Genomic DNA, 18,564 nt, shown 5'->3' with positions numbered 1-18,564 from the left:
TTAACTTTATTTCACTTCAAATAACAAGCCATCCTCTTGTCCACGTCACAACAAAAGCAATTAATTACACCAAGACACATACCGTCCCCCCAAAAGCAGACAAGTGACCCAAACTCCTTTAGGTGGAACGAGCACGCCCTGAGGCACTCCCACCACTTCGTCTTATAGGCCTAACGACACCATTCAATGTAAGTGATTGAGTCAGGTAAATGGTCGGAGACGTGCAAAGCTAATGTCCTCCTGCCCTGAGTTCTTCCTCCCCCAGCAGGGCAGCAGGTCGGACTAACGTCAGCCTTCACCGTACACGTGGACCGCCAGGCCGGTTTAGGTTCTGTGTGATACGCCTTACAAAAATCCATCCCATTGTCAGGTGATTAGGGAGGAATGTCCAGTTGCTGATTGGGACATTCCTTGAGGTGTTCTGAAGTTAGGATGTCTTCTCAAATCTTTCAATTTTTACAAGTCTTTGAATGGTAGCTTTGTACTGATCACCAGAACAGGACTGAACATCAAGAAAAATCGTTTTATAAAGCTCACCAAACTACTGACAGTAAAAATAACTTACTTATGCTTATCAGAATAGGGTCACATGGTCAAAACTTGCCTAAAAATGAAAATTGCTGTTTAATATTCACATTAATTATTGTTTCACATACTAGAACTAGGCAACAAGTTCCTAAAACCTGCAAAATTGTATTGGTCTTCAGAATAATGGGCACTGACTTTTTATAAAGACCATTGCGGAAGAGCTACCATTGTTACGGTCACGACCGACTTCAAGAAAAACTTCATGGTAAGTTTACTGCATTTTATTTTGACCATTATACTTGAAGATCTGCCTTTGAAATGATAATACAAAACTACAAGTTCCAGTAACGTGTTTTTTTGTCAGATTTGAGGACACTTTCAATCCCGAGAGAATGCTAAACTCTATGCATGTCAGTACTTTTAAATAAAAAAACACTCTGAAACTGATAGCTTCTGCACCTAAAAAACTACATGTTCTTGGATAAAAAAAACTCTCCCCAACTGACACGCTTTCTAGCCAAAGATCTCAATGAGATGACTTCTTCTTATACAAACATCAAACTCTAGGTAAAAAAAAGAAAAAGATTTTCATGGGCAGAAAACTGACGAAAAAGCCCCCTCAAGTAAAGAATTCACAAGTCTCCACTTTCTGGGCAAAATCAACTCTGGCTCCCAAGCAGACAAACTTTGCAGGCCTATGAACGCCACTTTCTGGGTAAAATCAACTCTGGCTCCCAAACTGACAAACTTTGCAGGCCTAAGAATGCCACCTTTTGGGCAAAATCAACTCTGGCTCCCAGACTGACAAACTTTGCAGGCCTATAAACTCCCCTTTCTGGGCAAAATCAACTATGACTCCCAAGCAGACAAACATTGCAGGCCTAAGAACGCCACTTTCTGGGCAAAATCAACTCTGGCTCCAAACTGACAAGCTTGTTAGGCCTATAAACTCCCCTTTCTGGGCAAAATCAATTGACTCCCAAGCAGACAAACTTTGCAGGCCTATAAACTCCACTTACAGGGCAAAATCACCTATGGGTCCCAAGCAGAAAAAACTCTGCAGGCCTATAAACTCCACTTGCAGAGCAAAACAAAATTTCTCCCACACCAACACACTTTTCAGGCCAATAAACGAAAAAACACTAAGCGAAAACTTTTAAAAAAAGCATGCTGAAACTTCCTGTGCAAGGAAAACAATAAAACTGATAATTCCTGGGTGGAAAATTTGCAGATCCAGAGATTTTCAAGTCAAATAATACTAAATCCAATAATTTCCAGTCAAAACAAAATCCCTCCCTTGAACCAGTATACTCCCTTCACAAAAACCATCCCCAAACTAACACTTTTTCTAGTAAAGAAAAACTTTCCCAAAGTAACACACTTTAGGCAAAGAACTCTATCAACTGACACATGGCAGCTGGTCTGCTCAGATGTCGTGAGTTTGCGCCTCCCCCAGGGCGACGAAGAAATCACTCAATCATGATCAGTTACTGCAGCACTGTAGGGTCTGCGGTGGGAAGGTGAGACCAACATTCTTTGTAAGCTTGAATCTTTAAGTCAACGGCCCCTAAGCAAAATGAGCCTCACCCAAACTGACTTCAAAACTAACACTTCCTAGGTAGAAAAACTTTCAAGAACTAACAGAATGGACAAAAATCACTCCCAATTACTACATTTTCTGTGCAACAACCTATCTAGTGAAAATTCCTAGGTAAGACGAACACTTTTTGGGCAAGAGTGTCCTCCGAAGATACACATTTCAGGTCAAACCTCTCCCAAACAGACACCCTTTCCAGGCGAAAAAGAAAAAACACTTTCGAAATGACCCACTGCTTGGGCAAAACTTCCTGAGCAGATAGTTCATGAAACACAAAGGCATTTTGAGCAAGGGGAACTCTCAGACTTATAGACATTCTAATCGACAATTCTCCCACACCAGAATGTATATTTCTTGTCAGGGAAAAATGGAAACTAAGACGTACTGAAAAATAAACACAAAATAAAAGACTTCACAACCAAAGCAAACTCTCTAACAGACTTTCTTGTCCCCAGAAAACCACGAACTACTAAATTTTCTAGCCCCCCCAAAATTCAAAACTAACAGACTTTCTGTATAAAAAAATTACAGGCTAGGAAGACTAACAAAGTACCAACAAAAATGACAAAATAACAGACCTACTAACAAAAATTATAACAGACTTCTTAGGCAAACACAAACCCAGACATCTTGAAGGCCTCATTATTAAAGTTAACAGAGTCTGTGAAGACACTAACAGAATACACGAGGGTAAAAGCAACACGCAGACATTGTAAATAAAATTCTGTCACAGACGAGTGTGCAACCTAAAACCAAATGTATTACAAACCAAGAGAACACCTGAATGAAAAAAATATCAAAAGCACGCTTTCTGAAAGCAGATTATCATGGAGAATCAGACTTTCTCTGACTAATTTTCAGAGACTGACTTTCTGAAAGTGAAAGTATAACACAAGGACGATCTTTCAAGCAAAAGTGTCACAGCGAACTTCCCCAAAAATGTAAAGGTTTCAAAGACTAAAACACTTTCTACATTCAAACCGACACTTTTATCAATTAAGACACTTCCTAAACCAGATTCAGACTTCCTGAATCTTGAGTGACCTTGAACCGTTATAATTTTCTCTGAATCCTGGACTTGTTTCAAACATCAGCAAACATATCCTGTGCTTTAAACTTGATATCATGTATTTCATATGATACTAATTATGATGAATCCTGATTCTGTCTTCCTGTGCCAAAAAAAACTGTCCCAGATTGTTACAGGCTATCACAAACAGTATCTAAATGTCCAACACCATACCCTGAACTAATTCTGTCAATACTGTACTATCAGTACCTATAATACTCTTTTGTTATAAAGCAGTTTTTCAAGAGATCTTAACATGATGTACCTTTAACAATCTCTTTTCTCTTCTTGAAATATTCACCTGAAAGCCCTCACGAACAAAATCAACAGACTTGCATAAACTTGACAGGAGATGAATCAATGGAAATGGGGGAAGTGGAAATAAAACCGACACGCCTGATATTCAGGAGACGTCAGCAACAGACAGCAGGAACGGATTTGCTCCCGTCTGAAACATCTGGAGACCAGAGGCTTTCCTGTACACAAAATCTAGCAAAGATACAACTCTTAGCAAACCCCTAGTAATGCTAGACATTATCAAGCTTTCCTGTACACAAAATCTAGCAAAGATACAACTCTTAGCAAACTCCTAGCAATGCTAGACATTATCAAGCTTTCCTGTACACAAAATTTAGCCAAGATACAACTCTTAGCAAACCCCTAGTAAAGCTAGACTTTATCAAGCTTTCCTTTACACCAAAATTTAGCCAAGATACAACTCTTAGCAAACCCCTACCAAAGCTAAACATTATCAAGCTTTCCTGTACACAAAATTTAGCCAAGATACAACTCTTAGCAAACCCCTAGCAATGCTAGACTTTATCAAGCTTTCCTTTACACCAAAATTTAGCCAAGATACAACTCTTAGCAAACTCCTAGCAATGCTAGACATTATCAAGCTTTCCTGTACAACAAAATTTAGCCAAGATACAACTCTTAGCAAACCCTTAACAAAGCTAGACATTATCAAGCTTTCCTGTACACAAAATTTAACAAAGATACAACTCTTAGCAAATCCCTAGCAATGCTAAACATTATCAAAACTTTCCTGTACACCAAAAATTTGGCCAAGATACAACTCTTAGTAAACCCCTAACAAAGACATTATCAAGCTTTCCTGTACACCAAAATTTGCTACAGGCAAACTATGAAAAACTTAAAAACTTAAGCACAACTCTTAACATTAACATAATTTGTTCTCAGCATTGGTCTATTAACAGGAAACCTTGTATCCTTAAATTATTCCAAAACTTGACTCTTGTGGAATAACACTTTGAAGAGCAAGGACTGGATTAAACCACAAACCAACTTCATAAAAAAGGACTTATTTAATCCTAAACTACATATCAGCAGGCTTCCTAAATGACATTGCTTTATCAACACTCGGAAAACTCTACAGTACACATATCTTCTGACATCTAGAAAGGTTACTGTAAAATCAATTGACATTCTAATGCCTTCTCAAGGTATCGTGACTCAGTCCTGCCAGACCGTTCTGGAGCAATGGAAAGGTTGTACCAGCTATGTGACTAAATATCCACAAAACAAAATCAGGTCTCAGATCACATATTCTACCAGCATGGCACATTACGGAGATGCTTCTCCCGTTCTAAGAGCCAAACACAAGGTTTAGTAAACTAGTACAATACTTTTATTGTCTACAAACCTTCAGAGAAACCTTTCAGTACCACGAGCCGCTTAACCATTGCAAACCGAGGTAAATGTTTCAGAAATTGGCATTCTAGAGCGTTGTCGTTTCTGTAAGGAAATGACATGATCCTCTATGGCAAGATTCATCTAAATCCTAACCAAACCATTCGTGGGAGTACTTTTCATATACATTAAGCTTTACATTAGAAAGGTAACCTAAGGGTAGTTTCCTCTTCTAATTAAATGGCTGGGGAAACCTTTTTAGTCTATTATCCACCACAGCCTAAGAATCAACACACACGCACACACCCGATTTCGTCTAATCAACCGACGATGTTACGAACTTTGTAAGCTTTCTCACACAGAATCCTAAACCAGTCAGGACGGTATTTAGCCGTTCTTTATTTCAGGTACACGAATGAAGTGTCGAGGCTAAGACGCGAAAAAGTTTGAGCCCCAAGCTGGTACCCCCTTCTGGAACGACCGTTGTGTCCGAAATGTAATTATTAGTTTTGTCGGTGGCTTGACCAAGAGGATAACTTTTAACTTTCAAAATGTTTTTATAGACTTATTTTAGATGTGCTGACATCTGGTAAGATATAAATGATATTGAATACTCGACCTAAATGTAACCTTGTGGAAAATTTTCGCGTAAACTTTTAAAATACCAGCATGTGACACAATCAAATTCAACATCGGCAAAAATAACAAATTCTGCCCATAAAAGTAAATTCTCTAAACTTGGTAAATGATGCTTTACAAATTAGAATTTTTTCCACACTGCATCGCCAAATTGAATGGAACTTGGCCAGGAAACGATGTTTGTAATAGCAGAACCTAATGTAATTGACTTGTAAGTAAAACAACAATTCTGAATAAATTTTCCCCAAAATGGAACTCTGAATAAATTTTCCCCAAAATGGAACTCTAAATAAATTTTTCCCAAAATGGAACTTTTCTTATAAAATAATAAAAGCATATAGAGAACTTCTGCATCTCACTGTACGAAGTAGTTTTAGTCAGTAACCCATAATAAAAAGAAGTCAATTTCATTTATAAGCATCTCTGAAGACAGATCAAATACCCCTATTCATGAATATTTACTAGTAAATGTATACACAGCTTTAAGGAAATAATTCTGACAGATACAAAGCCAAGTGTACAATGTCTAATACATTCGAAAATATATTCACATCACAGCCACAAGTCTTTTACTTAATGTTCCCCGTTTTCTACGAGATTCAACACAACACAAATTCTGTGACAAGACGTGGGAGAAAATCTTACGAGAAATATTAGAGAAAACAGTTAACAGATTGACAAAATGCCTGAAAATCGTAGATTTTCTTACATACAGAAAAAATGGACTAGGGATTTTTTGGGGCCACAATACTTTGATACAAAATTCTGGCAGCCAAAACATACAGGCTCAGTACACCAGTTCACAAGACACTACAGGTGAACACACTCAGGTACAAATATAGCCATAAGAGTAACCGTAAGTCTAGGAACGCCTTAGAAATTACATTACCCCACACACCTTGGACTTTCTGTACAATAACATCATTCTTTGACATCTGGAATGGACTGGAAAAGCACTGGAAAGCACGAGGGGAAGTATATACGAGACTTTTTCCCACCTCGGCAATCAGCTGTTGCCAGCTTAGAAAACTTGAGCCCTTTGGGTTGGCTTCAAAGTTGGCAACCGACTGGTTTCATTACCTCCAGCTGAGGGCGAGCTCTCTCTCTCCCTCTCTCCTTCGGGGCACTGCAATGCTGACCCCATGGAGTCCTTTATTTTTAAGCCTTTTTCTACATTTTTCCAGTTTTGCATTCATAGTGTACATATATATATATATATATATATATAAGTGTTCATACAGTGTACATATATATAAGAAGACTTCTGTACTTCAGCTCATGTCCTGAATGAAGAGCAAATTCTACGATTTTCTTTAAATCGTTCAGGTTTACAAGTTAATTCATAATCATTGCAGACACTGCTCTAGTTCTCACTTTGTACCCAGTGCTAAAGAAAGGCTTCCCTTCTCAAATATTAAGGTTAAATGAAGCTCCTAACTTAATCACATTAAAAAAAATGAACTGTTGAAAATAGATGACAAAAAATAATAGAATTCACTTAAATTTAGGTACTAAAACGAATATTACACCCAAAGATTTACCAGTTTCATATCTTAACCTAAGGCCGTAATATCTGTGATTATGGAAAAAGTGAACGCATATAAGAATTTCAAGTGTGTTTAGAGTGAGATTTTAATGTGTTCAGAGGAAGAGTTTTTGAGTGTGAGAATTTTAAGAGTTAGGTGTTTAGCACCTGTTTAGGGGCAATGGAAAAAGCACCTTGAAGATACAAAAATGTGTGTGTGTGTGTGTGTGTGAGAGAGAGAGAGAGAGAGAGAGAGAGAGAGAGAGAGAGAGAGAGAGAGAGAGAGAGAGAGAGAGAGAGAGGAAACCTCGTGAAAACAGGGCGTGCAGGAATGTCAACAAATCGTGAAGGTTTTGTTACAGCCTAAACCACACAGGGTTCCTACTACCAAGTGTTCGTGTAATCAGCACTGCTTCTACAGGGGAAAAAGTGTGCAATACTGCAGCTTCTAAGCTGTGGTGTAAATCTGCAAAGTGTTCCTATATAACAGCTTTAACAGGACACTGAAGGAATTCCCTTGAATGTGCATTAAACGATTTCATGTTGACAGAAACTGAAGTCTAGTCCGAATGGAAGGTTAAGAGGAGGAAGTATGAATGATATCGTAGTTATTTCCATTAATTTCCAACAATATCTCATTCCTGTATCAGGTTTCTATAACTGAAAGCACTGCAAAGAATCACTGCTACCCCAGATTCCTGCAAACGGTGGCTAGTGAGGAAGATCTGCATAGCTATGAGTCTCAAAATTTAGCGTATCAAACCTAGATTACAATACCTACATGATATACCATAACTAAGGAGACACTGGATATTGTTATAATTTTCTTTTGAACGATTTTGGTGCCACAATAGTTTCTTCAGTGGGTTTTAAAGCTTGTTTTGTTTTGCTAGGAACTAACAAAGGCACTAACTGCTTTCCACAGCTACACGAAGGGCGAGATTTGATGAGAACCGTGCAAAGATGAAATACAGAAAGTCTTGTACAGTTTAGTGTTACAATAATTTTCCCATTGTTGTAATTGTGAAGTTCAATTTTTAACAAGTTAAATTTTTAACAATAACAGTTAATCTTCAACTAGAACAGTTAACTGAACCTTGATCTGATAAATTTAAATTCAATGGGAACTCAATGCAATAATTTAACACTGAAAAAATAATTATACCTTAACCTAAAATTCTCCATACGTCAAGACACTGTTGCACTTGAAAATCTAAAACTGAAAAAACTATAATTTGGAAATAATTGAATTTCTCAAACAATTTACATGAACAAAGCCACAAGTATCTAAGACATACCTTCTTAAAATGTAACTACAGTACAGAATATTTCAGAATGGATTTGGGTCCGAAGATACTACAAACATCTGTTGTTAAGATGAAATTTCTGGCAACTATTGTTGGGCCAAGACTAAGCATAACAAAAATCCCTGATTATCAGATGGCTTCCCATTTAGTTTCTCTGACTTTGCTGTTCAACCTCTTTAACCAAACCTTACTCCAACTGACACCATTCGTGGAAACTCAACTCCTTTGTGACCACAACTCCCTGGTAATTGTTAAATCCTCGAACATTTGACCCCCCTCTCAAAATGCTCATAACTGCCCTATCATAAGAGTTCAAACACTACAGACCCCTTCTAGAAACACTCATGACTATTTTAATAGTTTTATAAAAAAAGGCATTTAGTCACCAAAATGATATGAATATACAGTAATTAGTGAATATTTCTCTATGAAGAATTCCACGAATGGGAGAACTTTCTGCAAATCGGTGAGTCCATGGCTAGGCAGGGGTTGAGTGTAACGTGATTTACTCAACTTAAATGGGAAAATCCCATAATAGCTAAATGTTCCCTAAGAAAGTAATTTACATTTTATATCAAACGTCTCAAAATATACAAGTGCCCTAGTGAAAAAATACACACTAGTTGTCAAGATAGTTTTAAATGTTTTAGAAAGAGTACTTATCAATGTAACATCAAGCTGAATATACCCTTTGCATAATTGAGAATGCTTATTCATTTGTATTTCAAAGATTGCCAAATTCCTTTAAAAGGGCATTTTTTAGTTTATTTATGCACCTCAGATACCGTATGTTAACAATACTAACTTCTGTTCAAACAACAATTCCGATTTACGTTTACTTATACATTCGTTTACCTAAAGTATCATCTACAGCAAAGACCCAAGCAGCATTTTGAAATCTTTCTAGTTTACTTAATAAATCATTTACCTACAAAGTAAGACTTCAATTTGGAACCTTCACATGCCAACAGTGTCTTGAAATATGCAAGGGATGCCATGATAATATTGCTCTTGGTAAGATACTCTCCAGTGTATATAACTCTATTACTTTTTAATTGATTTGCATTTAATATCAAGCCAAACGCATTATTTTCACGGCAAAGATTTGTATAAATATATGCACTTTTCGTTGAACTGCCTGAGCGTAACGTCAAGTTCTTATCTGTCATCAAAACTGACAAGATTATGAATGTACTCATTTAGATGCACCTGGCTGTGATACTTCTCTCGTATCGAACGAACGCTTTCAGTAATTTAAGTCTCAAAGTGAAAGTATAAATGATGAGTTTATACTGCAATAACGTAGACCTTTCTATTACAAAATTATGAACAAAGGAACCCTGATATCAATCAGTAACTGAAACAAGGTGAGTTTTATGGCTACAAAGAGTGTACTGTACGCGAGAATCTTAATTTTCTGTGTTCCTACTATAATAGAAAGCTAGTTTTACCTACCTACAAATAATTTACATTATTATCTATTTATCTGTTAATCTATCATCCATATTCTTTGGAAGATAAAATTTCAAGTCAATGACCTCTGTACGTTTGTTCCACATGAATAAGGGTTTATCTTCTGAATAATAATAATAATAATAATAATAATAATAATAATAATAATAATAATAATAATAATAAGAGACTTTGCTGAGAGAAAATCTATCATGAATCTTTTGTACTCTAGCCAAAAATATTACCTATTCTGTCAAGGTAATACTTCAAAGTTTTTTTCCAAAAAACTATTCTTAATTATACTGACTACTTTGTCAATAGTCCAAAACATCAATAAAACTATTCTAACTGATGAACTATTTCCTACTGACCATATCTGAAGTCCAGGACAATGACCTGAAACAATTATAATGACCTATCATCAATCTTAAATGACCTTCGTACCCAGGTTAAGTTTGCACTGAACAGTGACCTACTGGGTACTGCAAATCGAAACTAGGTTAGTGAAATGAAAATGATCCTATACAGGCAGTCCCCAGGTTACGACGTTCTTCAAATATTTTCATCATGAATTATTTCCCGGGTTACAATGCATGTTCCAGGGTTATGACGCCAATCCGACGGAAGAAATATGGATCCAAAATGGCAGAATGGTCAAAATTTTGAGGTTTTTTGATGAAAAACTCAATGAAAATGCAGGTTACATCGTTTTAAAGACACCCTAAGGATTAAAAGTAAGGTTCTCTTACAATTTTCGACGATATTTCGGGTTACGACGATTTTTGGCTTATGACTTCCTGTACTGACATTTATGAAATTTATCTTATATATCAAGCAGTCTAAACCATCCTGAGCTAATGAGATTATTATGGGTAAGAATTATGAATTCTGAAATGTATGAAGCTACTTACAAGCTAATAGCACCGCTGGGAAATTGAAGCGAAAACTATGTATACCGTATTGAAGCACAGCCATTTAAACTTATATGATGCCAAATTAAAATATGTATCCTGAAGTATGCCAGATATCTAATACTGAATAAGATTTAAATTACCTACGGGATCAAAATGATACTAGATTCTAGCACAAACAAAACTAAGTATCCTGAATCATACGTAAGAACTTGATAGCTGATAATGCACTAAGAAGTTAGCAATAAGAACTTATGTATCTTAATACATATTGAGACGTCATCATCATTATATTTTTGTTCCTTTTTCAGCCAACAGTAATTTGGCACCTGTCTTGTCCGAGTTAATTTGCTGAAAATTGAAGGTGTTCTGCTTTTGGAGAATTCCTCGTGTAGAATATCTTCTTCTTCTGTCTTCTTTGTACACAGTTAGACTTTCTTGGTTCAATCTCGTATTTTTTTCATTTGCTTCTAAAACACTCTAGCCATGAACCTGCAAGAATAAAATATTATATAGAAAGCATGTACCTGAATATGAAATAATTTATAGTCTAAAAACCTTATCCTATCAAGTGGCTAAAGATATATTCACCTACATAACTGACATGACGCATTGTAGTAAAAAATAATAGAGGTATCACTGGATAAACTAGACTGTTAAAAATAAAGACACTTAATGGAAGGCAACTTAAAACATGTGATACTACTGTCACAACACAGCGTTCTGTGTAAACGGCCCTTTCGACATCACATTTACCGAACGGTTTAATCAAACATGGTTCCTAGTGCCATTACTGTACTGTAGCCTCTCTGAGGAAGTCGCGCAATTGGAACTTCGGAAGTGTAAGTGAAAGATGCGTTACTACCCTGATATTATTCTTGAATTTTAAAAATTTACCTACAGCTTTATTTATTCATTTATTTGTTAATTTATCTGGTTTTTACTAATAAATAATCCTCTTACTGTAATTCCCATTACATTCTGTTACTTCTTTCAAATGAACACCATATTCTTTGGAAGCTTGGTTTCCAAGTCAATGGTCCTTATTCTACAATCTTTATTTTTTTAGCTAAAAGTTAAGTATATCTTAGTTTAACCAGACCATTGAGGAGCTGATTAACAGCTCTCCTAGGGCTGGCCCGAAGGATTAGATTTATTTTACGTGGCTAGGAACCAACTGGTTACTTAGCAACGGGACCTATAGCTTATTGTGGAATCTGAACGACATTATGATGAGAAATGAATTTCTATCACCAGAAATAAATTCCTCTAATTCTTCATTGGCCGGCCGGAGAGTCGAACGCTGGGCCAACAGTGTGCTAGCCGAGAGCTCTACCCACCCCTCCAATATTTTTTTCTAGCTGTTTCTATGGGTCGTTGTAACTATATTCCTTAAAATACGAATCTACAGTAGGTAATTCCTTACCAGAGAAGCCAACTGATACACTACACTGTGCAATTACTGTTTCCTCGAATGCAAAGTCAATATGGAATGGAATATAGAGTTTCGGCCAAAGGCCAAGCGCTGGGGCCTTTGAGGTCATTCGGCGTCGAAAGGAGAAGATGGACAGCGAGATGGAAAAAAGATATGAATTGAGGTAGAGTAAAAGGAATGAAAGGGGTTGCGGCTGCAGAGAACCTTTCCCAGTGCCTACAGTGCACCAAGTGAGGCGTACTGACGGCACTAGGGGCCCTTTAGGGGGCCAAAGTCAATGTGAAACACAACTACACCGTGCTTTTACTGTAATGTCCAATGAAAATCTAATTCAAAAGAAAAGAGAAAGACTCTCCTGACGCTTATAATTTTGATCATGTGTACTTTACACCATTCTGTGACACACAAACTGCTGCACTTACTTAAACTTACAAAAACCCTTTTTTAAAGTCTACAGCTTAATGGAGCCTAATTCCCAATCCCGTTGCCAAAGACGTTTGCAGAGAAAATTCAAAATGGGGGCTGTGCTCAGTACTTCGTCAGTGCGATCGTCCGGACTGGCACCCATCTTCAAGGCTGGTTTGCCATGCGTTTCTCCAAACGATTCCAGCCTCCATCTCCGTGACTTCGCGATTTGCGAACTGTTCACACCTTTCAGAAAAATAAATCGACAATTAAAAGACTGTATGTACCTACTTAAAGAACTAAATAATGAATTTTCTAAGTTCCTACATTTATGCAATTTTTGAAGGCAACTGTTTCTGGTGAGCAAATCCTAAATACTAATCACATATAATCACAGTCTGCAGGCCTATAAGATCCATTAAAAAGTGGCCTGACAAATAAGTAGGTGATGGCAATCTGAATGATTTACAGCCAAAATCACTTTGAGGCTTGGATGACCTTAACTCCTTGCCAGTAACCAGCAAGATGTCCTTTTTATGATATACTAAACTCTGCTAACTACACGTCATCTTACCAAACCACTTTCATTCCCTTATTTCATATATTCTGCTTCCATCAATAATAAAAAAAATATTAAATAAAGTCTGGGACTGGTATGGTCACACACAACAGAAAGCTCCTCACGTTCCCAGTGGGTAACCGAGTCACTTTCTGTACCTGCTAACCGCTTTCCAGACTTTTGGAACCTTTCAAAATCAGTGTGCCTTATCTATTTTTTTTATTGTAATTATTTCATAAATACTTTTTTAATTTGCACTATCATGAAGGATAGTCCGGTAAACCAGGCTTCTTCTTATGCAGTTTCATTCCGTAATGCTAAGATACTGACTTGTTCTGACTTTTATGAAATGGTTGAGGTTTGTTTGGTAATGGTATGACAATCATTACTGTCCACTGTGGAAGTTCTTGCTAGCAATGGGCTGATAACAATTTGGTTTCTGCTTTAATGTCTGTGACCAAAGCATTTTCCACTAACTGATCTTGGAATATTTAATTAATGCACCATAAAAAACAATAGTATTTAAAGGTAAGTGATTGTGTTCAAAACAAACCCATCAGTCATACTATGCACTGACCTCTGAGCTCTGACTATAAATGGTTACAATCAAGGTTTTTTCCTGAAACTCAAGTTCATATAAAATGTTCTAGTGCGATTCTTACCTCATTGCTATGCCAATAACAGCTGCTCAGTCAGTGACCTGAGATGCCGTGGCTTGCATGTGAGGTGGATCTAGCCAGCCTTCTCAGTTGGTCGAAGAAAATTACCATTGGACTGCATCTACGTCTCCTCTACAAGCCTGAAAAAATATTAATGTATGAAAGTAGTAGTTTTTTTGACTGGGTGGGAATTAAGGGGATTAGTATTACGGGCAGTCCCCGACTTAGGACATAAGTTTCGTTCCAGCGGCGTGCTGTAAGTAGACATCTGCCGTTGTAAGCTGCTTTAATAGTGCTGTAACTAAATACCTATTCTTGATAAATGTATTTGAAAAGCGCCCTAAGTCGGTGCTTACTAATAATATGTGCTGTAACTAGATACCTATTCTTGACAAATGTGTTTGAAAAAGTGCCGTACGATTAGTGTACACTGCCTTAAAATGAAGACTGTTGTATCTGCAAAAATACAAAACTGAGAAAAATGGTATGTTTTCCCTTGCCTTACTACTGATTTTGCAGATACTGCAAATGGGACCCCCTAAACACTTGTGGAAAGCATTGAAGAATCATTCTGAAACTGCAGTAATTTGTGTATTAGTATTTCACGAGCCCAATAGTTGGCATATCTGAATTCCGAAATTTTGCAGACACTGCAGTTTTCATTTTAGGACAGCATGGTGAACTTTAGGTAAGGAGCTTGGACAGCAAAGTGCCGAGTGAACATGAACCGGAAACAGGTCTCGAAAGTAACAATGAATTTTATAGTCTGACTGGTTAGAAGGCCATAGTTTATATTCTCTTATTTACGGGTTTTAAGAGTTTCACAATCACAAAAGAAGGAATATTTATAAGAAAGAGCAAGACGCCACAGGACCAATGGAGATTTGAGACAGGTCTCTAAGGTAGAACCAATCATTTGTTGACAGAATTTTCCATTCAGTGGGAACTTATAATCACAAATATGCAATCTACTTCGTTCTAAATTTGGCTGACTGGTGGGGATTAAGACCAGTCAGCCAAATTTAGAATGAAGTAAATTGCATATTTGTGATTACAGTTCAGTTTCTTGGATACTCTAATACCAATTCAATAACTCTCTATTATTGAACTGAATATAGAATTTAGCCCAAAGGCCGAGCACTGGGACCTATGAGGTCATTCAGCGCTGAAATGGAAATTGACAGTAAAAGGTTTGAAAGGTGTAACAGGAGGAAAACCTCAGAGCACTGGCACTATGAATCAATTGTTAGGAGAGGGTGGAAAGTAAGATGGAAGAAAGAGAATATGAAACGAGGTTGCAGTAAAAGGAATGAAAGGGGTTGCAGCTAAGGGCCAAAGGAACGCTGCAAAGAACCTTAAGTAATGCCTACAGTGTACTGCATGAGGTGCGCTGACGGCACTACCCAAATTCTGGTTGGTTCGATGTATTTAATCCGTGGGCCCTAGGGAATGTTAAATATGTTAATTATGGTGTTAATGACCCCAGGCTAGCCTGATTAACGTATAATTACGTAAGGCTGACGCCTGGGATACGACTGGACGGAATTAAGTTTCCCGCGATCAGGTTGGCGCGACGTACAGCGGAACCCTTATGAACTATGGGGTGAGAGGAGTGCCGCACTTCGGCCATCTTAAGAACTACGGGACAGCGGTGCTACGTGACATCGTTCATGTCAACTGGGTAATTAGAAAAAGTTACGCTACACTGAAAAAATTGTCGTTCAGCAAAATCAAGCAAACTGATCAGGAAAGTTACTTTTTTGGGTAGATTTCGGCATGCTAAACAACTTTTATTTTTTGCAATTTTTCATTTGGAGTCATTGTTAATGAGCTATAAGCGCGTCCCTTGGGTAGACAATTACCCAAGGAACCGCTGCGGACATTTAAAAACACACCCACACACACACTCGGGTACGATATGTAGCTTAAGATTGGTATTGCTAAGACATATACATGAGGGTATGGCTACGCCCATAATACCAAATTTCCTATTACCACCCTATACCCATTCACCAATATTGGGTAAATATACCCTAGCAAGACTTAATTATCAAATAATTATACAAATTTTGGCTGTTACCTATACCCTGGAGCCAAAATGGCTCCAAAATCTTCTATACCCTGCCCAAGGAGGGCACCGTTAGGCTACCTCTTACTTTAGCAGGCAAATTTCCTATTACTACCCCATGCCCATTCACCAATGGGTGAACATACCCTAGCAAGGGTTAATGACCAAAAGTTGTACATATTTCAGCCTTGTTACATATACCCTAGGGGCCCAAAATGGCTCCAGAATCATCTATACCCTTCCCAAGGAGGGCACCATTAGGCAAGCCTACACCTTACTTTGGTAGGCAAAAACCCTATTACCTATTTCTCAATATATCCTAACCCAGGGTTAAATACTGACAAAATCAACCAGAATTCACTAACCAAGGCTAACTTATCAGGTTAATTAACGTAGGAAAATCTGTTACTAATCACTAACCGGGTTAATAGGTTAATTAACCTGGCAGCGAACACGTGTGGTGACGTCATCAGCAACACCCACCTTTCAGACCCTAAGCAAAGACTTCGAAGACTTACGTAATTATACGTTAATCAGGCTAGCCTGGGGTCATTAACACCATAATTAAAATATTTAACATTAATATGAAAGATATCAAGGTAAATAATTCGTTAAATTGGGTTAAAATAAGCTGAAATCAATCGAAATAAGCTGAGCGATTCGGCCATACTTGTTAAGCCGGCTTCCTATTTTCATGTTATTTATGTTTAAAATCAATTAACTTCAGTTAATTATTGTTATTTTGATTAAAATTACGACGTTAATTGCATCTACTTACCGTAATTCGTCCATTTTCGAGGATAATCACGATAATTTCGTGAATTGAGGACGCGACTTCGATCCCCCGACATTTGAATCACGAATGTAAACACGAGAGCTGCTTCTTCTTCTTCTTATTTTCATTCTTCTTCTTCTTCTTCTTCTTCTTCTTTTTTAATTCTTCTTCTTCTTCTTTTTATTCTCCTTCTTCTTCTTCTCACTTGATTGCGAAAATCTTTATGATAATTATCGCTACAGGAGATAATGATAATTGTTATAGCATTAAACAAAAGTCAGCATTAATCAAAACAAACGTTATTGGTATTTGTAACAGAGAGAGAGAGAGAGAGAGAGAGAGAGAGAGAGAGAGAGAGAGAGAGAGAGAGAGAGAGAGAGAGGGACAATCTTTATGGTAATTATCGCTACAGGAGATAATGATAATTGTTATAGCATTAGACAAAAGTCAGCATTAATAAAAGCAGACGTTATTGGTTTTCGTAACATGGAGAGAGAGAGAGAGAGAGAGAGAGAGAGAGAGAGAGAGAGAGAGAGAGAGAGAGAGAGAGAGAGAGAGAGAGAGAGAGAGAGAGAATCTTTATGATAATTATCGCTACAGGAGATAATGATAATTGTTATTGCATTAATCAAAAGTCAACATTAATCAAAACACGTTATTGGTATTCGTAACATAGAGAGAGAGAGAGAGAGAGAGAGAGAGAGAGAGAGAGAGAGAGAGTCCTGCCACCTATTGGTGTGATGGGGTAGTTAGCGTCGTAGGTTTCAGTAGTTCTGTAGCTTTTTCGTAACCCTTTTGGCTGTATTTCCGAGGTGACGAATGGGACTGGATATTTTGGGGAAGTTAGTTCGTGGTGAGAAAGATTTGCTGCCATGCTCCTGGTGGACCTCTGACCTCTGTTGGTACTACTTGCTTCTGGGTGACATTCTTAAATTCTGGTGGTACTACAGTGCTTCTGGTATGCTTCCGTGACTACCTGGTGGTACTGCAGTGCTTCTGGTATGCTTCTGTGGCTTCTGGTGGTACTACAGTGCTTCTGCGACTTCTGGTGGTACTGGAGTGCTTCTGGTTGATCTACTGACTTCTGGTGGTCCTTCAATGCTTTTGGTTTACCTACTTGACTTCATGCTTCCGTGACCTCTGGTGGTACTTAAAGGCTTCTGGTTTATCTACGTGACTTCTGGTGGTGCTTCAATGCTTCTGGTTTACCTACGTGACTTCTGGTGGTACTAGATGGCTTCTTGTTTACCACATATTAGGTGGTTAATTCTTGAAGCTGTATTTGTTGGAAGTATTGTTGCATGAAGGTGGGCTTTACTGGGATTTTTCTGGTAAGCGTGTAGACTTTCCATGTGAATTTTTATAAAGACAGCTTCTTAGTGTATAACATAACTACGAGTAATTATTGATGTATGTGTTTTAAAGACTACAATGTGTAAGGTATTTAAAACTACTTGTGGATATTTAAAACTGCTTGTGGAAAGTTTCTCATTGGTGTTACAGTATTAAGTGTGCAGTTCTCTTCGAAAAAGTCTTACGAACTTGTTCGATATATTCTTGGATTTCCACTGGTATATTTTCTTAGTCTTAGGGAAATGTTGGTGTAAATGGGAGCCTAAAGCGTCCAGTCTTTTGAAGACAGTCTCCTGTCTGTTTTGTAAGTTTGTTTAAACTCTTGTATCTCAAAATCCACTTTAAGGTTAATTTGCTTTTGTAAGTTCTAGCAGTTAAGTTGCCCAATGCTTTTTTTTCATTGGTACAGGTATATTCCTGGAGTTACTTGCTTCTAATTAAATATACTAGAGTTCCAACCTTTGTATATTTAGTTGCATTGTGTGAAATTAAATTGATGCCTTGAGAAAATATATTACACTTCGTATTGTATTTTTCATATTAAATGAGAACTAGTTACCACCTGTGTATTTTTACCTTTGTGTATCTCGCCATCCACTGATACTTGGTGTGAATTAAGCTAGCTAACT

The 18,564-nt window shown here is 37.4% G+C and overlaps 1 long non-coding RNA gene across 2 annotated transcripts; it reads right to left on the bottom strand.

Moving 5' to 3' along the window:
* Positions 1–5,398: 5,398 nt before the first annotated feature.
* On the bottom strand, positions 5,399–16,882 carry LOC136829829 (uncharacterized). Of its 2 annotated transcripts, none has more exons than XR_010850502.1 (4): positions 16,586–16,882; positions 13,743–13,879; positions 12,539–12,767; positions 5,399–11,173 (listed from the first exon to the last, which is right to left on the bottom strand). It is a non-coding gene; the product is annotated as an uncharacterized lncRNA (long non-coding RNA). The 2 variants fall into 2 exon arrangements; XR_010850503.1 differs by having other exon boundaries at positions 12,549–12,767.
* Positions 16,883–18,564: the final 1,682 nt, after the last annotated feature.

Source organism: Macrobrachium rosenbergii, chromosome 45 (genome assembly GCF_040412425.1).
Source record: "Macrobrachium rosenbergii isolate ZJJX-2024 chromosome 45, ASM4041242v1, whole genome shotgun sequence".
In the NCBI taxonomy this organism is placed as follows: domain Eukaryota; kingdom Metazoa; phylum Arthropoda; class Malacostraca; order Decapoda; family Palaemonidae; genus Macrobrachium; species Macrobrachium rosenbergii.
The sequence above is the reverse complement of the archived record's forward strand: the minus strand, read 5'-3'. Positions and strand labels throughout refer to the sequence as shown.